General features: G+C 41.7%; 1 protein-coding gene across 2 annotated transcripts in view; it reads left to right on the plus strand.

Moving 5' to 3' along the window:
- Positions 1 to 26,918, plus strand: part of ARHGAP24 (Rho GTPase activating protein 24) — a 912,569-nt gene that overhangs the window by 627,310 nt on the left and 258,341 nt on the right. The window contains exon 1 of one of the 2 annotated variants that reach the window (XM_030190603.1): positions 2,379 to 2,665. The exons of the other annotated variant lie outside the window; for it this stretch is intronic. The gene's annotated coding sequence lies outside the window, so the exon portion shown is untranslated. Of the gene's footprint in view, positions 1 to 2,378; positions 2,666 to 26,918 lie in introns of those variants that run through there. 2 annotated transcript variants of the gene reach the window in all.

Raw genomic sequence — 26,918 nt, forward strand, 5'->3', positions numbered from 1 at the left:
ATTCTATAAACCATGACTAACTTTAAGCGTAGTTTATAGAATAGTGCTTTTTCAGCACTCAAGGTTCTAGATTCTCTGCCTGGGGGCGCCGAGGCATAGTCCCTAGTACTCTTGGCCCTTTTTATTTATTTATTTTGAAAGCAGAGTCCACCACCATGGAATTGTGAGGTAGCTGAGACTTCATCAATCCAGGTTCCCCGTGGATCCGATATTGGGATTCAGTTCTTTTCGGGATCACGCCGTTGGACAAGGCTGCGGGGTCGGTAAGGGGGGGGGTAAAGAAGCTGGTGGCAGAATCTGCTGAGGCTCGGGAGCAGGTACCGGGCTGCTAGACCGACGCATCGGCACCTCCTGAATAGAGAGGGAGCGATCCTCTCGGCACCAACGCTTCTCGGGTGCCGAATCCCTCAACGCCCCGGAGCTCCCGGCACCGTGTGTCGAAGGAGAACGATGACTGTGCTTCTTCGCCTTCGCTCGATGCCTGTCATCGAGACTCCTTGGTACCAATGAGGAAGACGTGGAATCCTCACGTCTCCTCGGGGCCGGGTCCAACGAAGGTCGGTCCTGGGGGGCCTGCATAACAGGAGGCCTCGAGACAGGTGGCGACCCACTCGATGCCTCACTGCTCCCAGCACGAGTTGGTCGTTCTGCAGCCATTACCTTCGCTCCCGACGTCGATGCGTCCCTTGATGTCGATGTCAATGCCGCCGACCTCGGCACCGATGTCGACGTCGAAGGACCGGACTGAGCCCCAAAAAGCTTCTCTCGTTGGGCCTCTCGAGACATTTGGGTCCGTTTCTTCATGCGAGGACACAGATTACAAGTGACTTGGCTGTGGTTGGGCCCAATGCACTGGATACACCAAGCGTGGGTATCGGTACCCGAGATAGTCCGGTTGCACCGAGTACAACGTTTGAAGCCGCTGGATGTCTTCGATGACATGGAAGAAAAAACGACTTCGGCGAAATCAAAAGACGCGATTGTGCCTGTTAAAAGAAAAAAGGGCACGAAAAGAAGGGAGCAACCCGACCGTGCGGCATCGAAAAACAAAGGAAACTTAAATAGGGGCAAAAAAGTAAACAAAAAAGAAAGAAAAAAGACAAAAAGACAAAAAGACAAAAGTCAACGCAGAAAACTCTTTCCCGGGCCTGAGAGGAGTGGGGAAAACTTGACCGCAGCTCACTGCAGAGAAAAAATAACTGAGCGGGAATGCTCACGCGACGGGTGGGAAGACGGCCGCGCATGCACGGTGCGCGCTGCTCACACACCAGAAGACTCCGGAAAGATTTTTATATTTTGCTTGCAAAATTGCCGTCCGATTCCCGGGCCGATGCGGACGTCGACCCACATGTGAGAACAAGCAGCCTGCTTGTCCTCGGAGAATCTACTTTGCGGTCACAGTGTGAGATATTCTTTTATTTTTTTCATTTTTCCAAGATTTTGGCAAATGACTTCCTCATTCTGCTTTCCCAAAGTCTAGATTTTACAGTATTTATTTTTCTTCTTTAAAATTACATGGGCTTGCTGAAAGACTGTTTACGCTGAGTGTTTTATGTTACTAATGCTTAACTGAACCTACCCGAGGACATGTTCCACAATTAATATTAAGGCCACCAAGGCAATCACTTCAGTGAAAGAGGCACTATTTTTAGTTCATGTCCACATTCTGCCTCTTGTTGAACCCTGGGAAGCTGTTGCACTGTGTATATGCAAGAGACCCTGCTGGAATGTGGAAGAGGAGGAAAAAAAAATCTCTCTTTACAAGAAATCCCAGAAGGTGGGTGGTTGGGGGGGGGGGGGGGAGGTTAGCTAATCAAGGCAAAGTATTTAATCAAACTAGCATGGTGTAATTAAAATGCATAAAAATGCATCCATTTACATGATAAATGTTTCACTCAGAGGCAGCTGTCTCTTGATAGATCATGAATACTTCCTTATGTGTCATCTAATAATTTGCTTTAAACAGTCACTCTCAAAAAAAAAAATCCTTTTTTCCTAAACCATTACATTTGGCCTTTTTTTCTTACAGCCTTCTCAAGAAAAAAAACAACAACTCAGAAGCATTTCTCAAGATGATTATTTGGGCTGAGGGGAGCGTAAATCTTACGGTCTTGTTGAGGGGAGGGGGAAGAAAACGGCTGACTTATAATAATTAAAGAGAATCTATCACTATATATTGATGGTGGTGATGGGATTGCTGGCATAAGCAACAGTTACGTTTCTCTCACTGGTTGTCCGGGGAGGTTTTTGGTTATTGCAAATTGGCTCTGTGTCATGTTTTTTTTCATCAGCTGGAGTGTCCTTTTTTTAGACCTCCCATTGTTTAAACTGCAGTTTACAAAACTGAGTACTTCTGGTAAAGGAGCTGCTATCTGGAGTGTAGGGATTCATTTCTCACTCTCTCTCTCTTTACCTTTAAATTACCTTGCTCTGACCTTGTTAAAAGTCAACATTCCATACCTGAGTGGAACAGCAGCTAGTGCTCGGCTGATGCTGCTAAGTGGAGATGTTTTTTTGCCATTCCTGGGTGAGAGCGTCATGGGAGAAACGGCAGTGAGCAAACCTATCCTGCGAACAGATGCAGAGCGGACACAACAGCTGAGGCTGAGCCGCTCGGTGGGCTGCAAGTCCCCCCCCCCCCCCCAGTCGTAACTGTCAGCGCAAGGTGAGAGCTCAAAGTAATGTTGTTTTTTTCCTTTCTGCGGCTGTTGCTTCCTTATGTGTTTTTTGTTCTGCTTTGGTGTTTTTGTGTAGTTTTCCATATAGAATCAGGTTTTCTTTGTGTGCAAACCTGTTGCCTACATAAGGCAGAGCAGATCATTGGTGCCCCTCACACAATAATAGAACAAAACAGGTCCAAAGTGATATGAGATCAAAGCTCTTGAGACAAACATTTGGACAAACTCTGGGGGACCTAAGCGCTTAGGAGAAGATTCTGTATATGGTGCCTGGAAAATCCACACAGAAATTATTTTTGCCTAAGCGGTAATAGAATACGCTTAGTGGATGTCCCAGCGCCTAAAACTATGCGCCTCCATTTTCACCAATGAAAACATGGCGCAAATCCTTGTGTGTAGACTTATGTGGACTGGGCCATATTTTATAGCAACGTGTGTAAATTTGGGAACGCCCCACAAAATACCCCTGTTGAACTGCAAGCTTTAGAATTTAGGCGTAGTTCATTACATAATATGCTTAGCGAGTTATGATCATAAATTCTAATTATTGCCAATTAGTGCTCATTCTTGCTTGTTAAGTGCTGTTAAAAACGCTGATTAGCTTGTTAAGCCAATTAAGTTACGTGCGTTGTTATGGAATACGCTTAGTTTTTGGCGCAGAATGCTAGGTGTAATATATAGAATCTGGCAATTTACCACGCATACAACTGAATTAAGACGCTTTGCAGCATTTTTGTAGTTACATTTTTGCCTGTCTTATCTAGATTGTAAGCTCCTTGAGCAGGGACTGTCTTTTTTGTGTATGGTGAGCAGCGCTACGTGTGCCTTGTAGCGCTATAGAAATGATAAGTAGTAGTAGTAGTTACTGTGTGGGAAAGCACATGTTAGGGGCTAGATCCAGTGAACGCTGCCCAAACGTTAGGTGCAATTAGGATCTGTGCTAAATTGGTTTAAATCCTCCCTACAAAGCCAAGTATTCTATAACATGTGCCTAATTTCTGTGAATGCCCCTGATCTGCGTTAGGAACACATGTTACAGAATAGGGCAGATGCGCACCTAAATCCCAATTAGTGCCAATTAACACCAATAATTGATTGTTAGTGCCTAATTGAATAATTACTTGTATCTGGGATCTGAGTCTGGTGGTAAGTGCTTGTTATGTTATTTATTTATTAGGTTTTATTTACTGCCTTTTTGAAGGAATTCACTCGAGGTGTACAGTAAGAATAAATCAAACATGAACAATAGACATATATTATGATCTGTATATTATCATGTATGTATGCACCTTAACACAATACCATTTGTAATTCTGTTACCCAGAAATGGCAACAGCCATTACGGCCAATGTAAGCCACATTGAGCCTGCAAATGGTGGGAAAGTGTGGGATACAAATGCTACAAAGAAATAAATACATAAATAAATAAATAAATAAAATAAGTTTGGGAAAGATATTTTAATGGTTATTAGGGTATTTAGAATAAACGTTAAAACACTTATTTAGAAAATAAGTTTTATCTTCCTCTTAATTTTGATTATTTGTAAAGATTTTTAATTATTATGATATTCTGTTACATTTATACTGTAATTCCCGGTTTTGACCTGTTTTCTTATTTTGTGAACCGCTCTGAACTGCAAGGCCTGAGAGGGTTATAAGTTTTGTTACTATTATTATTATGATTTTGTGATTAAGTGTGCTGCAAATAATCCCGTGCTAATCGGCACTTGTGCAGCCATAGGCCGATGATCAGAGGTAAATGCGGGCGCTGGAGGCTATTAGTGCCATACTAGCACCTGCGTTTGCTACCACCCCATGATCAGAGCCCCCGAGCACGTGAAACAACACGCTCGTGGGTTCTGACTAAACAGGGTTCTCACTGCAAGTAGCATGCAAATGCATGCTAAACATATTCCTCCCTGTTGATCAGCGGGCAGCACGCCAGATCTGCATGGAGTGATGTTTTCCGCCCCATGGTTTGAAAGTATACTTGTCTCTCCTAGTGCTGTGGGTGTGGGGTAGGAGGAGTCATGATAGTGTCACTGCTTGATGTTTTCATTGGATTTCTGCATAAGAGCTGCTTTTGTGGGCAACAGAACGTTTATCAAGTGTCTCTGCCAGCCTGAAAGCAATTGAAAATCTGAATTTTATCTCTTATGAAGTGGTTCCTTCCTTGATTCATGCAGTTGACTGCCAGTCATTTTGGTGAGCTATCCAAAGGTTCCGATGTTTGTGTAAATATTTTATAACCTATATTTTCTTTAAAAATTTGCAGAATGGTATGATCTATAGTGGTGGTTCATCGTCACTTATGGGCTACATTCTATATAGTGCGACGAAAAAAAGCATTATTCTATAAGCCACACTTAGGCACAGTTTATAGACTAGCACTTATGCCCGGGAATCACACCTAACTTTAGGCGTGGTCATTTGCACCAGCTGAAATGTGGTGAAAATGTATGTGCCTAATTAAGTGTATATCCCCCCTCATTCTACAAAAATGCATGTAAATTTTAGAAACGCCCCAATTATGCCCATGACCCGCCCATTTTTGTACCCCTTTTTCATATCGCATATACATTTTATTCGCAGATCCCGCACCTTATGCACGTAAAACCTAATTAAATCTAATTAGTGCCAATAATTGCTTGTTAAAAAGCCAAATATTGGTGCTAATTAGCTTGTTATTGAATTAAATTGCACATGCAAATTGAACATGCACCCAAATTTGTGCACACAACTTTCAGTGTTGTTTATAGAATTAGGAGACATATGTATATTGATATATTTCTATGCATAGGTTTATATTTAAGGAATCTTGAAATAAAATGGAAGAATGGGTCAACAGTTTGCAAAACAAGCATTAGTACTGAAAAGTTTTAAATTGTGCAATTTAGATGCAAGAACTGGAAACTGTAGTCACCTTAGCTGACCTCCAGGCAGCCAGTCAGAGCAGGGCTAGCTGAAGCAAGTAGCTTTGTCTTCTCCGTATAAATTATTTCTTGGTTTTTTTTTTTAACCTGTGTTCATGCTTTGTAATTTTTAAACATGCTTTAGAATTTTGTAATGTACACAAATCATTGCACATTCATTAGTTCTTAGGTTAATGCACATTAAAGCGATTGTGTGTGTGCTAAAAGTTTTAAGGTACGTTAGTGAACTGAATATGTGCTAACAAATTGTGCGTCCCTAGTCTTACATAAGAACATAAGCACTGCTATACTGGGACAGATCGAAGGTCCATCAAGCCCAGCATCCTGTTTCCAACAGTGGCCAATCCAGTTTACAAGTACCTGGCAAGATCCCAAAACAGTACAATACATTTTATGCTGCTTATCCTAGGAATAAGCAGTGGATTTTCCACAAGTCCATCTTAATAATGGCTTATGCACTTTTCTTGTAGGAAGGTATCTAAACCTTTTTTAAACCCTGCTAAGCTAACTGCTTTTACCACATTCTCTGGCAACAAATTCCAGAATTTAATTACATGTTGAGTGAAGAAATATTTTCTCTGATTTTTTTGTTTAATTTATTTCATTGCACGCCCCCTATTCCTAGTATTTTTGGAAAGAGTAAACAAATGGTTCAATCTGCCCTTTCCATTCCAATCAGCATTCCTTCAGTCATCTTTTCTCCAAGCTGAAGAGCCCTAGCCGCTTTAACCTTTCCTCATAGGGAAGTCATCTCATCCCCCTTATCATTTTTGTCACCCTTCTCTGTACCTTTTCTGATTCTACTATAACTTTTTTGAGATACAGTGACCAGAATTGCACACAGTATTTGAGGTTCGGTCGTACCATGGAGCAATACAAAGGCATTATAACATTCTCATTTTTGTTTTCCATTCCTTTCTTAATAATACCTAACATTCTATTTGCTTTCATAGCTGCTGCTGCACACTGAGCAGAAATGATGGCTGGAATGCCACCCCTGAAAATATTTTTGTTTTGCTGGTGCATAAATTTGACCCTGAGTCAAATAAAGGAATGGGGAAAGTTAACAACATGCTTTAATAGATACAGTAACTAGAGTCAGCGGTGGCAGCAGCAACAAGGAAATAATAGTACTCTTGTGCAAATCACATTTTAGGCCACACTTTAGGTATTGTGTTTAAAATTGATTCAAGTCCTAGAACACAAACCTACTAGGAGAGATTTACTACTTTCAGACTGTAGTTGTTGTTGTAAAGAAGGTATAGGGAGGACTTGACAAAAACATTTAGTAATGGATGGGAAGATTTTTTTTGTGGAAAAGGAAATTTAAAGATAAGAGATCAAGATCTCAAGTTGAGAGTTTGATAGAGTCCTGGAATAATCTATTGGTAAAGGTAGTGGCAATCAAAGCCATGAGAGACTTTAGGGTAGACACAAAGCACAAGGGTAAGGGCAGGTAGAGGTATCTTAGCATAGTAAATGGCAGCAAATAAAGATTGATTTGCCCATCCAGGTAGAAAAAATTAGAGAGAGGCCTTGACTCTATGCTCAGTTTTATAAAACTTTAGAGAGCCAAAAGAGGGGAGAAAATAAGCCAATGGACAGACGATAGCAGGAAGGCTACATCAGGATTCCAAGGGAAAGCATGCATGAAACATCCATGGGCATAACTTTAACATCAATGAAAGGTTCAGGTTGTGCCCTGTCATGAGGGTACCATAGGGGAGAGTTATAGAACCCAAATTGCTTGCTAAAGTTAAAAAGCAATTATGGTTTCCTTTTAAGAAAAGAAAGGGGAGGAAAACTAAAACTCTCAGTAAGCCTGGGCTAGAGCAGAAAACTTCCTGAGCCCAGAAAGGGGAGGGCCAGCTAGGAAAGTTCCAGCCCAAGCTAAGGATAAATGGGAGTTGTTCCCCAAGCAAGCCTTCAACTGTACCTATATTAGGAGAGGCTGGGAGGAGAAAGCCAGTTATCCTAATTGGGAGTGTAATGAGACATGCCCATGGATAGGCTAGGAACTAAAGAGAAGGGAGGAGCTGAAACCCTATGGTTCCTTAAAATATCTCCTAAGAGACAGAGATTTCTAGGAAGGCAGGGGAGAAAAAAGAAAAGTCTACATCCTGGAGATGAGAGAGAGTAGATGGCCTGTGAGGCTCCAACCTGGAATGTCCACAGGGCCGGATCAACCTATGGACCAGGTGAGGCACTGGCTCAGGGCACCAGGGTGCCAAAGTCCCAGTCTGGTCTACCTTCAAATTCCTAGTGGGATAGATGCCAGACCTCACCTGGTCCAGCAGGAGATGGGGGATACTTGATCACAGATGAGAAAGGAGGAGAGAGATACCAGATTGCTGAGGGGGGTGCCAATGCAAAAGTTGGCTCAGGGTGCCGCAGTCCCTTGAGATGCTCTGAATGCCCATAAGAAACAGATTTAAGGACAGACAAAGAAGGAGCAAGGTACTTGGAAAATAGACGATGTTTTCGTGCATTTTTTTCTGTGAACTGAGTTAAACAGCCAGGTGGAGGATAGTCAGGGTAAGGTCATGTTGAGTCTGGTCATATCCCATGTGTGGAAGCTGTTAGACTGGAGCTCCCAGTTCTTACAGAATAGGAGCCAGTCTTTTTGTTAAATGTTTGAGGAATGCTAAGAAGAGAAACACTCAGACCTTGTTACAGTGGAAATATGGAAGTCTGTAATAGGAATCTAATTTGCATAGCCCAAAGAACTCTAACAAAATATGTTTTTTGTTCTCCTTAATGAATATGAAAGTCAAAAGGTTCTAAGAGCTGAGGCGAGTTATTGTCACAGAAGAAGTCCTGCTCAACTTGACGTAACTGATTTTCAGAGTAATTTGGAGAATTCACTCTGAGTGTCATAGTTGCTGGAAATAAGAACTAATAGAGGCAAGCACCTGCTTTTGATACTGAATGGCCTAAGATAGCACCTGCTGCTCTAAACTATTTGGCATAACAAGACATGCCTAAACATGAGTGCACCAATGCTGATTTACACCAGTATTCTGTAGTGGAATCATGGCAACAAGATACCATTATAGAGTTGGAGTTAATCGCAAGGTATTGGCATGCCTAGATTGAGGTTCTAGTTAATAGAATTACTGCCTATACCATTAGAAACTGAGATTAAGACCAGATAAGACATTGACCTTCCTAGATCCGTGAAAGCTTTTGGAGTTACTTGATGTCTTGGTGGACAATGGAGATAGAGTCCTTTGTTTCTCATTTTCTGAGTAAAAGACCATGGGGCTGATATTTAGACCACAGGAGTTAGCCATTTCCATTGACCAGCATTGAATATCCGGTTTATTTTTGGCTGATTAGAAGATAACTGGCTATGTTGACATTCAAACTTAGCCAATTATCTTCTAACTGGTCAAAGATATCCCACTTATTCACGTGGCCAAATATAGCTGCTAAAGTGGAGCTGAAAATTGGCAGATAGCCAGTTATGTCACCCAATATAACCAGATATCTGCTAGCCACGAACCGGTGCTATTCAGTAAGAGATAGCTGGCAATCCCCCACTGAATATCGCTGGATAATCAGTTATGGGGCATTTAACCAGCCAGGTGCCGATCCTGGATGGTTAAATGCTTTTGAATATTAGGGGGTATATAACTAAGGTCACCAGAAACAAAACATGAGGTTTTAATCAATTCTATTAAAGCAAACAATTAGAGATACAAGTCCAAACTGCAAACCATGAATTGATGGGATTGATTCCCCAAGCAGAGTGGAAAGACTGCTCTTGCCAGTAACCAGTGGGCAGACTGGGAGCCAAGTAGGGGTTAGTGCTGAGGTTACTATGAGAGAGGGGAAGCTGAAAAACAGGGATAATCTATCTATTCCCCTGTCAGTAACCTTTAGTTGAAGGCAAGCCCATTGCCATCTTCTCCACCTGATATGACTCTGGGGCAAGTTTGGGCATTGATATCAAGGATGGAGGCTTCTTTAACTGGCCATGTTCATCAATTATGTGGTTTTACCAAAGGGACCACAATGACATTTTTGGTTCACAATATAGGTCTCCAAAAGCAAGAAGAATCACTACAGAGTTATGAAGCAAACAAAGAATCTTTGAATACTGCCCTGGTGAAGGACATTTTCCTTAGAAATAAAAAATGAAAATCTTGAAAATTCAATTAGGAGGAGGAACCTGAGGTTTGCACATTTTCCTATTTGTCTTTAGATTTACAAAAAATATATATATTTCTTGGAAGTTCTAAAATATCCTTCTGAAATTATTCCTCCTATACATTCTGCTTATTATTTTCCTTCTAGTAGGAGGGCTCATTCTGAAGTGGAGGTTCAAGAAGGAGACCTGACCTATAAACTGAGTGCAGTATTGGAGACATCTGCTGAGCCAATTATGAGAGCTGCATTATTGGTCTCTTTTGCTTTGAAGTATGATTTAAACTGGGTTCTTAAATCCTTTTTTATTTCACCATTAAGTACTCTGTTCAATAATGATAAAAAGTCAGGGCTTTCCCAGGCTTTTAGAGCTATTCAGGATAATCATTGAGGTTTTTCTGGACCTTAAATATCATGTTTTGACTCTGGGAGATACCTTTTTTTTTTTTTTTACATCTCCTGCTGAATATATTGTTAATGAAAATGGGGTTTGTCATTTCTTTTTTTTGGTTGTGGAACAACTGAAGATATATATATATATAGGTTCTAAAGAGTAAATACGCTCCAGTAATATTCATGATCGATGGAGGGGGTTGGACTTTGCTGGCTTATATTTTTGTGAGGGGCATCCACCATAGCTTTTTTTTTTTTTTTTTTGCTTATTTCAGAAGTTTTAGCTTTCCTTTGCATCTCCTCTTCTTCTTTTGGTGAGTTCAATTTTCTAGGATTATTAGTGTATTTTTTTTTTGTTTCTTTTAATATATACATGTAATTCTCAGAGTTATTTCCTAGCAATATGTGGTAATGTTGTTTTAAGTGTTAATTTTGAAAAATAAAATTAAAACAAAAAAAAAAACTGAACTGAGAGGAGCATTTTAAAATCATTGAGTTTAGAGCTGTGTATAAATGCATTGATTTTCTTCCAAAGTGAAGCCAACTGTGTTATGGTGATTATAGAAATGAATTCCCAGGGCTTCAAAATCTGATTAACCAGAACAGCTGTGTACTGATTTTTAAAGTGATAATTCTAAGCTTATGGTGCCACATGGCTATTTTTAAATGGAACTTCAATTGATATTTTACTAGCACAATACTTTGACGTTAAATAGCATTTCATCCTTGGAGACTTCAGATCAAATTTGTCTTATGTTAGGCATAGGCTGGTGGTCAGAGCCTTGACCACATCTGAGGAACACTGCATGCCTGACAGATTCTGTTCATGGACAGCCTCAAAGGAAACAGTCAAGTAGACAGCCTTTGTCTGATCCTTGAAAAAGTCATTTTGAATCCCTGAACTCAACCCCTGCTGATGAATCTCTCATAAGAACATAAGAAAAGCCCTACTCAGTCAGACCAAGGTCCAATGTCCATCGAGCCCAGCACCCTGTCTCCAACAGTGGCTGGTCTGAATCATAAGTACCTGGCAGATTCTACCCCCCCCCCCACCCACCCCCCACACACAAAAAGGTCTATTTCTTATAGCTCATTTCCAGGGATAATGGTTGTCCCAAGTCTACCTGGCTAATAAGGATTATAAATTTTGTCCTTCACAAACTTGTCCAAACCTCTTTTGAACCCTATAAGTTAATCACCTAGACCACATTCTCCAGCAGCAGAATCCAGAGCTTCATTATGCGGTGCGTGATAAAACTTTGCACAATTTGTTTTCAGTCTGCTGGTCATTAGTTTCATGGAGTGTCCTCTTCTCTTTGTACTGTTTGAAAGGCTAAACAGTTGTTCCAAATTTAACAATTCCTCCCTACTCACAATTTTATGAACTTCTATCATATCCCATCTCTGTTGTCCTTTTAGCAATGTGATGAGCCCAAACCTGTAACCTAATGAAAAGCTTTCATAATTCAGACTTGTAGACTAAGTAAATGCTTTTCTTGTAGATTTTCATTTGCACAGTACTCATTAAAGATATTTTTAATTCAGTCTGACAAAACATGAATAATAATTGGAGAGCAAGTAAGGATTGATATCATTGCATGTAGTTAAGTAGCAGTTAAATTATGACTTCTAATATCTAGAGGTCCTCTTACTAAGCTGCACTAAAAAGTGGCCTGTGATATCAGTAGCTCGGGGCTTTCTCATGCACGAGGCCACTTTTAGCAATTTCTATTTCCCCATTGATGGCCACACACTAATTTCCCAGTTAGCGAGTGGCCATTAGCATGTGAGCTCTTACTGCAACCTATTTAGAAGGCAGTAACGGATCACGCATGAACCCCATGCTAATTGGGCAGCATGCTGCAATCTACCTGATTAGTACAGGACACACCTACTCTCCGCTTCCAAACACTACACTGCTGTAAAAAAGGTTTTTTAAAATTTGTGCGTGGGTAGGGCGTGCTGCAGGGGCGTAGCCAGACTTCGGCGGGAGGGGGGTCTAGAGCCTGAGGTGAGGGGGTACATTTTAGCCCCCCTGGCACCAATGACCCCTCCCCCCAATATTTTTACCCCCCACCACCATTTTTGACCTCCCCGCCGCCACCACCACCTTTGACCCCCCCCCCAGCGCCAACCCTTTCGACCCCCTCTTCCCGCCGCCACCAACCCTCCCCCGCCATCAGTTACCTTTGCTGGCAGGGGTCCCCAGCCCTCCCCCGCCATCAGGTACCTTTGCTGGCAGGGGTCCCCAATCCCTGCCAGCCGAAGTCCTCTTCTCCGGCGTTGCCGCGTTGCTGATCTGCAAGGGCAGGCTTCTGTTTCTGTGAGTCTGACGTCCTGCGGCAGGGGAGGGTTAGCGGCAGGAGGGGGGGTTGAAGGGGTTGGCAGCGGGGGGCCAGGGCCAAATCCATGGGGGCCCATGCCCCCACGTAGCTACGCCCCTGGCGTGCTGATCCCGGAACTACCACAGAATGCCTGAGTGTGCCTTTTAGCACGTGGTAAGCATGCATTAGTGCTTACTGCTGCTTAGTAAAAGGGCCCCCTGATTACTAAAGAAAGCATTTTCCTTTGATATGTAATGAATTATCATTAGTTACATGATGTGCCACATATCTGATGTAAAATTTTAAAATTATAGTGGCAAAATGCTGTCTTCTTATCATGTTCATCCGTAGGCTGGTTCAGTAATATTCAGCACTTAAGTTGCATAAAACATTTTGCAGTTTGTTTTGGAATAAGTTTTGTTCATACCTTCATGCGTAATTATGAGCATAAGATACTACAAGCTGACTTCATGCAAATTATCCTTTTTCCAGAATGGCAGTAGATTGAAGAGAGGAGATTTATGTGATTTAGAACAGTGTTTCCCAAGGCCGGTCCTGGAGTACCCCTTTATGCATAAAAGAGATTTGCATATACTACTATATTTTTTTTGTTTGTTACATTTGTACCCCGCGCTTTTCCCACTCATGGCAGGCTCAATGCGGCTTACATGGGGCAATGGAGGGTTAAGTGACTTGCCTAGAGTCACAAGGAGCTGCCTGTGCCTGAAGTGGGAATTGAACTCAGTTTCTCAGGACCAAAGTCCACCACCCTAACCACTAGGCCACTCCTCCACTATATTTGCATATACTACTATATTTGCAGTGTATGCAAATCAAGTTCATGCATATTCATTGTGGATATCCTGAAAACCTGACTGGCAAGGGGTTCTGCAGGACTGACTTGGGGGGAACACTGATTTAGAAGAGTGCCAGCAGGATCTTTAAATTCTAGCACAACAGCTGACTTCAACTCCCCCTGATAGTGAGTGAAAGTTGCATCCAACTGACACTGAGTTGGTGCCTGAAGTATTGTATTCGTATCGTATTGTACAGCTAAAATTCGGCCTTTAACCTTAAGAATGCATGGCAGATTACAAATAAAAGAAAACTTCACATTCAACGGAATTTACAACGATCTTCCTTATCAAACTAGGGGCCCAGTCTACAAAGGTGCGCTAGCGTTTTTAGCATGCGCTAACCATGTAGATGCCATAATATTCCTATGGCAAGTACATGGTTTGCACACACTAAGGGCCCTGTTTACTAAGCAGCGTTATAGGCGCGTTAGCATCTTTAACGCACATTAACTATCTACGTGCGTTAACTGTGAATGCACCTACAATATCCCTATAGGCGCCTGCACAGTTAACGCACGCACTAATTGTAGGCGTGTGAAAAATGCTAATGCACCTTAGTAAGCAGGGCCCTAAATTTTTAGCATGCGCTAAAAACACTAGCACACCATTGTAAACAGGGACCTAACTTAAGTATAAAATTTACAATAATTGATTTAAAAATAAGGGGTCCTTTTAGAGCAGCGGGTAAAAAGACCCCCAGGCACACATGCCCATTTGGTAAGAGAACTCTTTACCGCATGACCATGTCACAGGGAGCTCTTACTGCCACCCATTGAGGTGCTGATAAGGGCCCCTGTGCTAACCCAGCAGTATCCGGACAGCACGCGGCCATGTCTGATTACTGCCGGGCAAGCCATTCCTGAGGGTTTTCTTTTTCCCTCGGAAATGGCATGTGCTCAGGACAGGACTACTGCCAGCGGCCGCATCGGGTCTTACCGCCGCTCTGTAAAAGAGCCCCTAAATGTTTTAACTGCCTTTCGAAAAAGATTTTGTAGTTTGCCAGTTTCACAGAGGACACCTGAGAGGAGGGAAGCCAGATCACAATCTGTAATATAAGAGAAATGTAAATATAAATAGGGTCAATTTTTATACTGTATGGATAGCTGCAAAAAACCCAGGGTACTTTTTTCAGGTGGGCATTGCACTAATTTTGAAAGCATAATCTATTTTGGAACATAGAGTATGCTGCTAATTTAGAAGCATAAATTTTAGAAGCGTAATTTTAGGAGCATAACCTTTATAGAATAAGGCCTAAAGTGACTGGGTTGAATAACCACCTTCTTCCACATTTCCCAAAAGTACTGCCTGATTGAAAAAGTTACTTTATAAGGTTGTTTATTGTAAGATTTATAAGGGACAGATTCACTAATGTGCACCAACCTTTCTAAACTTATGAGCATGCTTCTGTTTAACTCTAAGTTACGATTTTCAACAGGTAGCATGATGTACCATGCAGACATTTTTTCAGAACGTTGAAATTCGTACTTAGAGAAAGCCAAAGAGCACATTCTTAACAATGTGATCCAAATATTATTATTCTGACTTCCAACAGGGTGTTTTAAATTGGTTCTGTCAAATTCAATTGTATGTTTGGTATGAGGTAGCCTGTGAACATTTCAGCTTAACTTGATAACTCAGATTTCGTTTCCCTCCTGGGTTTTTTGGTAAAAAGATTTATGTAAAGTTTCAATATAACTCTCGTAACTTTCTTGTGAGCTGAACTTGGAAACCAAAGTAAAACCATTTTTTTACTTGCAAAAGCTATTGTCTTCATTTATCATGAAACACTTTTGAAACTGATTTTAAACAACTTTCAAATGAATGGTGAGAAAATCAAATGAGCAACATACTGTATGTCAATGGATTTTTAATTGCTGATTAGAGAATTTGAAAAATATTTTTCTCACAAACATTTTCCCAATATTTTTGTTTATTGAAATTAGACAGAAAGACCATAGTCTGTCAATGGGTGCATTCCTCTTCCTTCTGAAACTCCACATTTCTTCTGAAGATATGCAGACCACAGAAAGCTTTAAAGAACCTCAATAAACAAGAGGCACTTTTTTGTTATCTAACTTTAACTTTATGTTCGTTTATCTTCTTGAGTCCTTTTTAAAATACATTCTGCCAAATATCATACAAAACTTCCATGCTGTGCATCCAAAGTCAGGAGAATTATTCTCTAACTATGAGACATTATTAAGTAGTATTTTCTACAGCTGGGAGACAGAGGAAGGCTAGATGCTTTGGATCATTACTTCTGCATTTTAATTATGTTCACAGTACATCTACTGACATTGATTTCGAGTCAACATTGCAGCAAAATTTATCTGCTCACAGTTTCAATTCATTTCATTTGTAGGTCTATTTTTGCATTCCATTATGAAAATATTTTCTCAAACCTTGACAGTGTGCTGGTAGTAGCCGAAAGCCACTCTAACTTCCATAATCTTTCACTTCCTTTTATATTTCTCCTGAGTTGAAATGAAATGGTGGTGGAAGATGGCTAAAACCAAAATATACATCAGCTTAAAGCATCCTTCCCTACATGGTGTCCACATTTCTCAGAGAGGTAGAGCTCTCAGCTCTGTAGCTTCATCAGATGGGTTACATGTAATTGAACAAAGAGAATGAAAATAGATCTGCTAGAGTGTCTTGACCTCAGGACACCTTTTGATTTTCTGAGGCTCTGTGAATGGTCTTCTCGTTCTGGTACCAGTTGAGAGAGAAGAGAGGGAAGAACCCATTTTCCAATAGTTTTCAGTTTTTAGATTACAGACTGACATCATAAAGGGGGTAATTCTCAAAATGTTCTTTAAAGTTAGGTGCCAGAATGATGTGCACTAAGCACAAATTCTATATCGTCAATTAAGCGCATAAGTTCAGTTACGTGCCTATCTATAGGCTGAAGCATTTATGCTAGTTCAAAGACTGGTGCAAATGTTTGAGCCTAACTGTTGTAACTGTTGAACATGTGTGTGTGTGTGTGTGTGTAAGTGCTGGGCATTCTCCTGCACCTCCCATGCCCCTTCCAGGTCCACGCCTCCTCACAGTTGCATGCTATGGATTTTGCGCACGTAATGTCTCGAATCCTAAAGACAGTTATGTGTGTAAGTGTTGTTGCCAATTAGCACTAATTACAGCCAATAATTAGTGGCTAATGCCAGTTAACAGCTATTAAATTAAGTGACACGCCTAACTGACACTATTCTATAACTTGGGCACACGCTAGGGGAGGAAACGTATTAGAGGGTTTGCATCACTGCCCCCTCTTATGCTGAGCAGGAGTCCTCCAACTACATTGCTGCCAGTAGGGGGTGGTGCTTCCATATTGTTTTTTCAATCACTAATGATAGGCAGGTTCCCTGGAGTTCTTCAGAGCTTGCCTATCCCTTACTATTGAAAATGTGATAGTAAAACAGCACCACCCGCTGGCAGGACTGTAGGTGGAGGACTCCTGCTCAGCTTAGAGGGAACAATGGTTTGCGTGCTCCCCGCATGGATAATGTGATCTTCCTGCTTGTACCAGAACTGGACCATATTACCTTAGCAGTGTTTAAGTTTCTGAAAGATATATATGTAATCTCAGACATCCTTCTAACTCGCACCACTTCACAAAGTAACAGCTGTCATGTGAAGTTCTCTTAATATTCCCAAAAGAAGCATAAATTTGACTGTACAGGCACTGACATTTCCCAGGATATAGCTGTGAGAAAAATCTTTAAGAGCAGATCACATATTATATACAAATTGATTTGGATAGAAAATAAATTACAACATAAATTACCCAGCTGCTGTGTCCCATGCACTGGGATTTAAGACATTTTTGTCTTGATAGTGATATTGTTGAATGCAGAAGGGAAGAGATACGAACAACATAATGTAATGTTAGTTCCATTGAATTTGAATGGGTGAAAAAAGATGTGAAAAATGATAATACTACTTATCTGTATAGTGCTAGTGGATGTATGTACTGCTGTACAGTGGGGATAAGAATTCAAGTGCAGTATGTCCCTAACTCAAAGAGCTTACAGTGCATAGTGGATACCTGAGACAATGGGAGGTACAGAATTTGATAATAGATAAGGTGTAACCACAAAACGGTGGAGGGACCCTCAAAACCTACATATAAGTAGTGTCAGTAATTTCTTATTACGTGGCAATTATCAGCACTGATTGGCTCGTTAACCAATTAGGTTATGCACATTGTTATGGAATACAGTTTGATTTCCACATGGAAATCTTGGTGCAATATATAGAATCCAGGGGACAGCGGGTAATTATATAAAGCACTTTCCATATGCAAAATATGTTTTTCAATTGCTAAGTCAACGATCTGCATCTCAGTACATGTTCTGACAAGACAGCACATACTTATACTTGCTGTGAGCATAGGCATCCCTGGGACATATTTTGGCCACAGCAGGGGCAGAGCTGCAATATACACATGTACTTTATATACAAAGCGCATGTACACAGAGTAAGTAGGTGTACATTTGAATGAGAATTTGCACACTATTGAGGTAGTGAAGTCAGTTCAGTTGTGGGTGCCTATTTTATGAAAACATACAGTGGGGGAAATAAGTATTTGATCCCTTGCTGATTTTGTAAGTTTGCCCACTGACAAAGACATGAGCAGCCCATAATTGAAGGGTAGGTTATTGGTAACAGTGAGAGATAGCACATCACAAATTAAATCCGGAAAATCACATTGTGGAAAGTATATGAATTTATTTGCATTCTGCAGAGGGAAATAAGTATTTGATCCCTCTGGCAAACAAGACCTAATACTTGGTGGCAAAACCCTTGTTGGCAAGCACAGCGGTCAGACGTCTTCTGTAGTTGATGATGAGGTTTGCACACATGTCAGGAGGAATTTTGGTCCACTCCTCTTTGCAGATCATCTCTAAATCATTAAGAGTTCTGGGCTGTCGCTTGGCAACTCGCAGCTTCAGCTCCCTCCATAAGTTTTCAATGGGATTAAGGTCTGGTGACTGGCTAGGCCACTCCATGACCCTAATGTGCTTCTTCCTGAGCCACTCCTTTGTTGCCTTGGCTGTATGTTTTGGGTCATTGTCGTGCTGGAAGACCCAGCCACGACCCATTTTTAAGGCCCTGGCGGAGGGAAGGAGGTTGTCACTCAGAATTGTACGGTACATGGCCCCATCCATTCTCCCATTGATGCGGTGAAGTAGTCCTGTGCCCTTAGCAGAGAAACACCCCCAAAACATAACATTTCCACCTCCATGCTTGACAGTGGGGACGGTGTTCTTTGGGTCATAGGCAGCATTTCTCTTCCTCCAAACACGGCGAGTTGAGTTCATGCCAAAGAGCTCAATTTTTGTCTCATCTGACCACAGCACCTTCTCCCAATCACTCTCGGCATCATCCAGGTGTTCACTGGCAAACTTCAGACGGGCCGTCACATGTGCCTTCCGGAGCAGGGGGACCTTGCGGGCACTGCAGGATTGCAATCCGTTATGTCGTAATGTGTTACCAATGGTTTTCGTGGTGACAGTGGTCCCAGCTGCCTTGAGATCATTGACAAGTTCCCCCCTTGTAGTTGTAGGCTGATTTCTAACCTTCCTCATGATCAAGGATACCCCACGAGGTGAGATTTTGCGTGGAGCCCCAGATCTTTGTCGATTGACAGTCATTTTGTACTTCTTCCATTTTCTTACTATGGCACCAACAGTTGTCTCCTTCTCGCCCAGCGTCTTACTGATGGTTTTGTAGCCCATTCCAGCCTTGTGCAGGTGTATGATCTTGTCCCTGACATCCTTAGACAGCTCCTTGCTCTTGGCCATTTTGTAGAGGTTAGAGTCTGACTGATTCACTGAGTCTGTGGACAGGTGTCTTTCATACAGGTGACCATTGCCGACAGCTGTCTGTCATGCAGGTAACGAGTTGATTTGGAGCATCTACCTGGTCTGTAGGGGCCAGATCTCTTACTGGTTGGTGGGGGATCAAATACTTATTTCCCTCTGCAGAATGCAAATAAATTCATATACTTTCCACAATGTGATTTTCCGGATTTAATTTGTGATGTGCTATCTCTCACTGTTACCAATAACCTACCCTTCAATTATGGGCTGCTCATGTCTTTGTCAGTGGGCAAACTTACAAAATCAGCAAGGGATCAAATACTTATTTCCCCCACTGTATAGGTGTAGGTTTACTAAGCTACACTAAGCATGAGTCTACCGATTGCCCTTATATGGCAGGATGACAAGATGACCCCTAGCAGTAATACCATGAAACTTCCACTAGGAGTCATAATCACTGTTTTGAACCCCAGTAGCTAGCATGGCAGAAGCAGAGGAGGATCGTGCCAGCCCTGCTCCACTAGACTACCAGGGAAGCTTCTGGGTGAGTCCCAAAGGGAGGGGGTGGGGTTCGGTTGTGGTGTTAGGGGATGCTTCTGCACAAGGGTTTGTTTGTTTTTCTCTATGGGGCTTGAGCTTGGGGGAATGCCCTGTTGGGGAAGAGTAATCCTGGGGATAATATTTTAGAGGGAGGGGCTCATCTTGTGGAGCTTGATTGAGGAGGAGAGTTACTGTCCTGGAGTAGCTTGATTGTGGGAACAGTTGCATCTGGAGAGGGTGCTAACTGGGGAGGACCTACCAGGGGAGGTTGTATCATATGGGGGATGAGGATTATTTGGAATTGGAATCATACGGGAAGGTCAGATGAAGGGATTGTTCTGGGAGAATCTTGGAATGATTTTTTTGTTTGTTTGGGGGTTTGTTTGTTTTTTTTGGTCTTCCTTTAGACAGTGCTGCAGCCAATGAAGCTCTCCATAGGCAGGTAGGCAGAAGCATACATGCTATCAGCCAAGGCATGTAATGTGGGCCTGTGCGGTATGTTTCAACCCTCTGTGGTAAATGAAGGGCAGGTGCTGCCCATTCCCCCTGCAGTAGTTATTGCCAGACTTTCCACTTATTGCACCTTAAGTTTTGCATTTTAGGTTTATAAGTGCAAATGTTTACACACTTTAATAAACATGACCCATATATACCTATGCTACCTTTCTTTACTTTGAAAGGTTATCAATAGAAATCAAACAAAATAAAGCATGGAAAAGAAAATAAGATGATACCTTTTTTATTGGCCATAACTTAATATATTTCTTGATTAGCTTTCGAAGGTTGCCCTTCTTCGTCAGATTGGAAATAAGCAAATGTGGTAGCAGATAGTATATATGAGTGAGACATCCAAGCATTACTTTGACAGTCTGACAGGGTGGGAGGATGGGGGTGGATAGGAGGTATGCATGGGAACATGAAAGCATTTCATTGATATTCTAACAGGATGGATGTGGGTAGGTGAGAGGAGGGTGGTAAACAGAGAAATACAATTTTATGGTTTATAATGGGCTAGAAAACCCAGATTCTTCTTAAGTCCTGTCTGTTGGGTGTCAAAATATTCAATCATTCTGACTTTAAAGGTCTTACGTGCCTGTATTGTTTTAAAGTTACTTTGAAAAAATTTATAAAATGAGCCCCATAAAGTGGAGAAAAACGTGGGGATATGTAAATATTCAGATGGGATTTATAATTCTGTGAAATATTGGGGGGGATTTTTCTTCTAGTTCTTGCAATGATTCAATAATTTGGTTGGCACTCATGTCCAGGGAGACAAAACGCAATACTTGCACAAGTCAAGAGAAATTACCAGATACTGACCTGGAAAGTGAAATTTAAGTCTTAAGTGCATTGATCTCCCACTAAAAAACGCACTGAAGGACACCAGGAACTTTGTCCTTCTCCATCTCCCCAACTGCAGAGGAATAACCTAAATTCCATTTTCAGCATAAATTTCCCCTTCCTGGCCACCAAAATCTGGAACGTGCTTCCAACAGATGTAAGATGGTTGCCTGACTATCATTCCAAAAACTTCTGAAGGCTCACCTGTATACAAAATATCTGATAGAAAATGGTTAACCAATTTGCTCCTAATCTCCGCTCCCTCTATTAATTAACGTGCCTCCTCACACACTTCCCTCTCACATCCTTTCTACATCCTCTCTTAGCACTAGATAAAACACACAGACTCACACCATCTTCTGTATAATTCTCATAATATTATATAAGACGCGCATATACAAGCCATCTTATGTATAAATTTCACAATATTATGACCTTTATTCCATCATTACGTCGCCTGGGATTTTTGGAAGAGTCGTGTTGATCACGCTACTCCCCCCACTACTTTTTTTTTTTACTTTGTTCTGATCATAGCAGATCCTGTTTCTCCACCTTGGTGGTTGGTTGTGTTGTACAATACTATCATATAAGCCACTTTGAAATGACTTGGCTGTAAAATGTGGGCTATAAATACTCATAAATTGAAAGACACCCTCCCCCACCCAGGTTAGAGACATATTGGAAGGCTAAAATGATGAATTTTAGTGTTAGGAGACTGACCATAAACTGAAAATGAATGTTGTTGACTGGGCAAGTACTCATACCTTCATCCCAAAGTCTGTGCAGCACAACAACACTAGGATCGACACACTAATGAGTTAGTCAATGGACTCTCAGTTGCAAAAAGCTGTGATTTCTTGTTGAATCACATTCTGCATTCATAGCAAGCTCACAGAAATTCAATCATATGAGCACTGACAAAAGTCAAACCGATGAAAGCTAGACAAAGAAAAAAAAAATCTCATAACCCCATATCTTCTTACTCATGTGGGCTAATCATTTTAACTATTTATTTGCCACTGTCTGCAGCCCTGGGCAGTTTTGGGGGGAAATATGCTTTTTAAAGATGGGCTGGACTAGACTTGTTATCATTGTATGATATAGACGGTCAGCCAGAAAATGTTCATGTTGGGTTTTTTTCTGTTTTTCTTTTCTAAATAAATGTCATTAATAATGCGACTCTTATGTGTACATAGGGGGTAATTTTCTACAGGTGCTGGGATGAAGTGTGCTGTCTGCATATAATTGCATTATAGAATAGAGGGTAAGACCGCTGGAGGTGCCTAATTTTAGGTGCTAGCTGAAAGGCCAGTGTAAATGCTCACACTTCACTGCTATCTGATGCATAACTAATAGTATTGGCGTCATTGTTAAACAGCAGTGTATCCAATATAAGCTAAACCTACGCCCATTAGGGCTTGGCATACCACTGACCTGCCCATGACCGTCCTAGCTCCACTCCCCCGTTCACCCTATGGATTATGTGTGTGCCATTTTCAGAATCCCAACTAAGGGCATTTATGCACATAACTGCTATTAGTGCCAGTTAGCACCAATTATAGCCAATAATTGGGTTAATGCCAATTATCAGCCAATTAATATAACCAACTGCTAATTGGCATTAACCAGTCGGCTATAATTGGTGTTGGTGCTAATTGGCACTAATTACCCCTCACTATTCTACAACTCGCACAAACAGCTTTGCATGCGATGGTAAAAATATGCATGTAAGTTTATAGAATTAGAAAGATAGTGTGTACTTTTCTTACAGTGCACCCTTTTGGCACAGAGCGTGCACTCTTTCCCGATAGTGTGCACTATTGTCAGTGAGCGGCACTGACTTCAAATGGCAACCCATTCTTTTTACATGATCCCTGTGTAACAGTTTTCATTGCAAGGGCGGTCTGACCATTCTGGCAACCGGGCAGTGCCCGAGGGTCCGGAGGCTTTAGGGGTCCCAGAGGCTCTGTCTGGATGCCCAGCACACACTACAGCCATCCCTGGTCCTACCTTTAAAGGTGTGCCACTGGTGATCTAGTGACCTCTGCAGGGATGGAAGCCAAACAGAGAGGGTAACCAGCATACATAGAAAGTATACAAACAAAAAGGAGCAACACTGGGCCTTCAAGACTGAGACAACAGGAGTATTTTATTGATAAATGACCCGACACAAGCCGTGTTTCGGCGTTAAAGAATGCTTGCCTCAGGGGTCTAACAATAAAACATATAAATCACCATAAAAAATAATAAATAATAAATTGTAAAACATAAAAACAATTTTTTTTTTAATTTGTTTATTTTTTTATGGTGATTTATATGTTTTTATATGTTTTATTGTTAGACCCCTGAGGCAGGCGTTCTTTAACGCTGAAACACGGCTCGTGTCGGGTCATTTATAAATAAAATACTCCTGTTGTCTCAGTCTTGAAGGCCCAGTGTTGCTCTGCAAGGGTGGAACATGTTCTTTCCTGCCCGGCCTGCTGTGCTGTCACTATTTCCCCCCACCCGGCACCATCATATTTTAAAAATGGTGGCCGAGACTCCCTGTGGAAGTCTCACAAGATTGTTGAGACCCGCGAGACTACCGTGGGAAATCTCAGCCGCCATTTTGAAAACACAGCGGCACCAGCAGGCAGGGAAATAGCAGCAGTGCAGCAAGCACAAAAGAACATGTTCCCTGCAGAGGCCACTAAACCACCAGGACCCCTCAGGTAGAACCGGGGCAGCAGGGGCGTCGGCTGCAGTGGCAGGGGGTGTCAGTTAGCGGCCGGGCGGGGGGCCCAGACCACCCTCAGTCCGCCTCTGTTTCATTGTGTCTGAACACGTGACTTGCCCAAGGGTTTTTTGTAAACATGCTTTTCCCCATACTTGATCCATCTATTCAGCCAGTCCAAAGTATGCATGGTGCCAGCTGTTACCATGCTGAGGAATACTACAACCACTTTCCAAATGAACCTTTGCAGTGTGAAATGTTTATTGCCCTGAGTAAGAATGAAAAATAAATAGGCTACCTATTGCATGTGTGATTCTAAGCATTTCTGTTTTAATTCAGTGTTTGTGTATGTGTGCTGGTAAGTAAGCCACTTAGACTTTTAGATAATGCAGGATAGAAATGCTTTTAAATAAATAAGCAGTTATTTTGCATCCCAGAGTTAGTCTTTAGCATTTCAGGTTGTTGTCATTCCATTATGATTAGGGAAGAAGAATTACTGAGGAAGAGCTGCTTTAAATATTAAAGCTTATCCTATTATCTTATTGTGCAGAATTGAATGGTATACTACAATCCGCTGTGTGTTGGAATTTTAATACTAAAGAGGGGGGACAGAGGAGGAGAAATGTGATGGTGACATTGAAGATGAAGTGTTTATTGTGTAGGACTGAACAAAATGCTGTAATCCACTTTGCAATGACTGTAAATCAGAAGAGCTGGACTATAAATCTTATATAAAGTTAAATTAAATCAGCTGTGGTGTTCTATGTTGAATGTGGTTGAGGACAAACATTTCTGCGTATACGTGAATTGCACCTGATGTCAAATTCTCTTATGTGATTAAAACATATTGCTACATCCTTTTGTGCTGGCCTGGATCTCTCCAGGAGACAGAGACTGATACCCCACATATGTTACGGAGCAAAGTCCAGAGCCAGTACAGAAAGAAATAGCAACATGTACCTATGAGAAACTGGTAGGTTTGCCAATATAACTTTTGTCCTTAGTGGGATTCCCATGTAAAGTCGAGGATCTATGATCATCAGCTTTCAACCTATGTAATTATGATAGTAGTAAAAGCATGGGAAACAGGAGATTTTCTTCTCTTGCACAGTTTCATGTCTACTGTGAGAAGAACAGAGTCTGTCCTATCAGGAAAGAGTCATAAAGGGGAGCTTCAGGACCCTAACTGCTAGCTTAGGGATGGACAGATCCAGGGTAGTTCGTGGCAGCAGTCTATAGTGGATGTGAGCTGCAGAACTCTATCTGGTTCTTTAAATAAAGCTTTAAATAAAGTTTCCCTCCTTTAAAGGGAAACTCTAAGAAGAAAAGTGGAAAAGAAACTACAACTCCCAGGAAACCTGCACTAAAGTAGGGAGCTTCTAGAGCTCAGAAAGGGGAGGGCCAGAGTAGGTGACAGGGAAGCCTGCAGCCCCACAGGAAACTATGCCCATATTAGAAAAGCCAGGGGAGGAACAATGCCAATTATCTTAATATGGGAGGAATATGAGTCAAGCTCACAGAGAGGTGGAGACTGAATGAGAGGGAAGGGGTTTGAGTCTAGAAACCCTTAAAGAGAGCTCCCTATCAGTAGAAGGTAAGAAGCCACAGTCATGTGCTCTGGAAAGAGAGAATGACCCGAGGCATTCACTACAAAGAAAGCACTTGAATGGGGACTGAAGTAGGAAAATGGAGAACTGGGGGAGGGGGATGAAGCTGGATGAACAATGGAGAACTGGGGGTATGGGGGGGGAGAGGTACTTACCGATACTTGGGAACTGGAAACCTGGACATTATTGTTCTGATGTTTTGTTTTTATTTTAAGTTAAACAGCGGGGGTGGATGATAGGACTGTAAAATTATGTTGACTCAGGTGCTTTCCAGAGTGAGGAGGCTATTAGATTAGAGCTCCTAGTGCTTGCTTAAAATGAGCCAGTTTTGTTTTTCAATATTGTTTAAGGACAGCTGGAAAGAGAAAACCCTCAGACTGCTAGAGGAAACTAATTTGCATAACAGGTCTGCAGTCTATGAGAGAGACTTAGCTAATTTGCATAAGCAAGGATCTCTAGCATGGTGTTTTCCAGTTCCTTCTCTGCCAGAAGGAGGCTTAGAAGGTACTGGATAATAAAGACATTATCTTGACTCACAGCAGTAGTACTAAACTTATGGAAGCATCAGGTTTACCTGTGTGTGAATTCACCCTGACTGCTTAAGCTCCTGGGAATATTGACTACTGATGCTGTTATAGTTTTGATTCTGGTTTTTTTTAAATGTTTTTTTAATGTTAGAGGCGAGGTATTATTCCTAGTTCTGAAGGGCTAAGAACTAGACTCTTGGCTCCTAACCCAAAGGAAGGAGAGTCCTTAACTATCCCTGAAGTGTTAAGGACTAGGGGCTTTGTAACACTATATAGGAAGTATAAATCACCTGTTATAGCCTCTGTATTAAAGAGAAAGCTGCCCAATTTGAAACACACAGTATCTATTAGTACAAGAACCAGTGTCAGTTTATGTAAGTATACAGTCTCTAATGTGTTTATCGTTACAGCAAAGAGATCAGAGATCAGTAATGTAGCCAGAGATTAATTTCTGGATGCTCCTAGGGATGAACTTCGTGAGCCCATACATTTCCTTCCCATCTCTATACTGTGTTAAAAATACCTTGGCTGACAATGATTCCCAAACCCTGACGGCTGAAGATGTCCTCCACTGGAACATACACAAGCCAAATGAACACTAGGGAAGTTGTCAGCATACGTCCATGCATGGGGGGAGGGGAGGGTGCAGATATAGATGGATGGAAACACATCACTGATTTCTCCAAGGTCCGGGGCTTTGGATAGAGGATGTCTTCAGCTGGTGGGGCTTGGGATCCTTGCCAGATACACTGAGGATGTGCACTGTGGCAGAATGTATCCGAACCCAAAGTGGGTTGGTTCTGCCAACCCAGGCCCACATGTAGCTACTTATGCTACTGCTCACCATAGAACAGAGGTGAGGAAGGAATAAGTAAGATAAAGAACACTTGTAAAAGACTGTCACGGGGCCTATTTACTGAACTGCAAATAGTTTCTATCACAACAATTAACGCACATAGAGTTAACACAGTGCCTTAGAATTTACAGGGTAGTTCTATAAAGTAGACACTAACAATTATTCACCAGTTACG

Source organism: Microcaecilia unicolor, chromosome 2, assembly GCF_901765095.1.
Source record: "Microcaecilia unicolor chromosome 2, aMicUni1.1, whole genome shotgun sequence".
Classification (NCBI taxonomy): domain Eukaryota; kingdom Metazoa; phylum Chordata; class Amphibia; order Gymnophiona; family Siphonopidae; genus Microcaecilia; species Microcaecilia unicolor.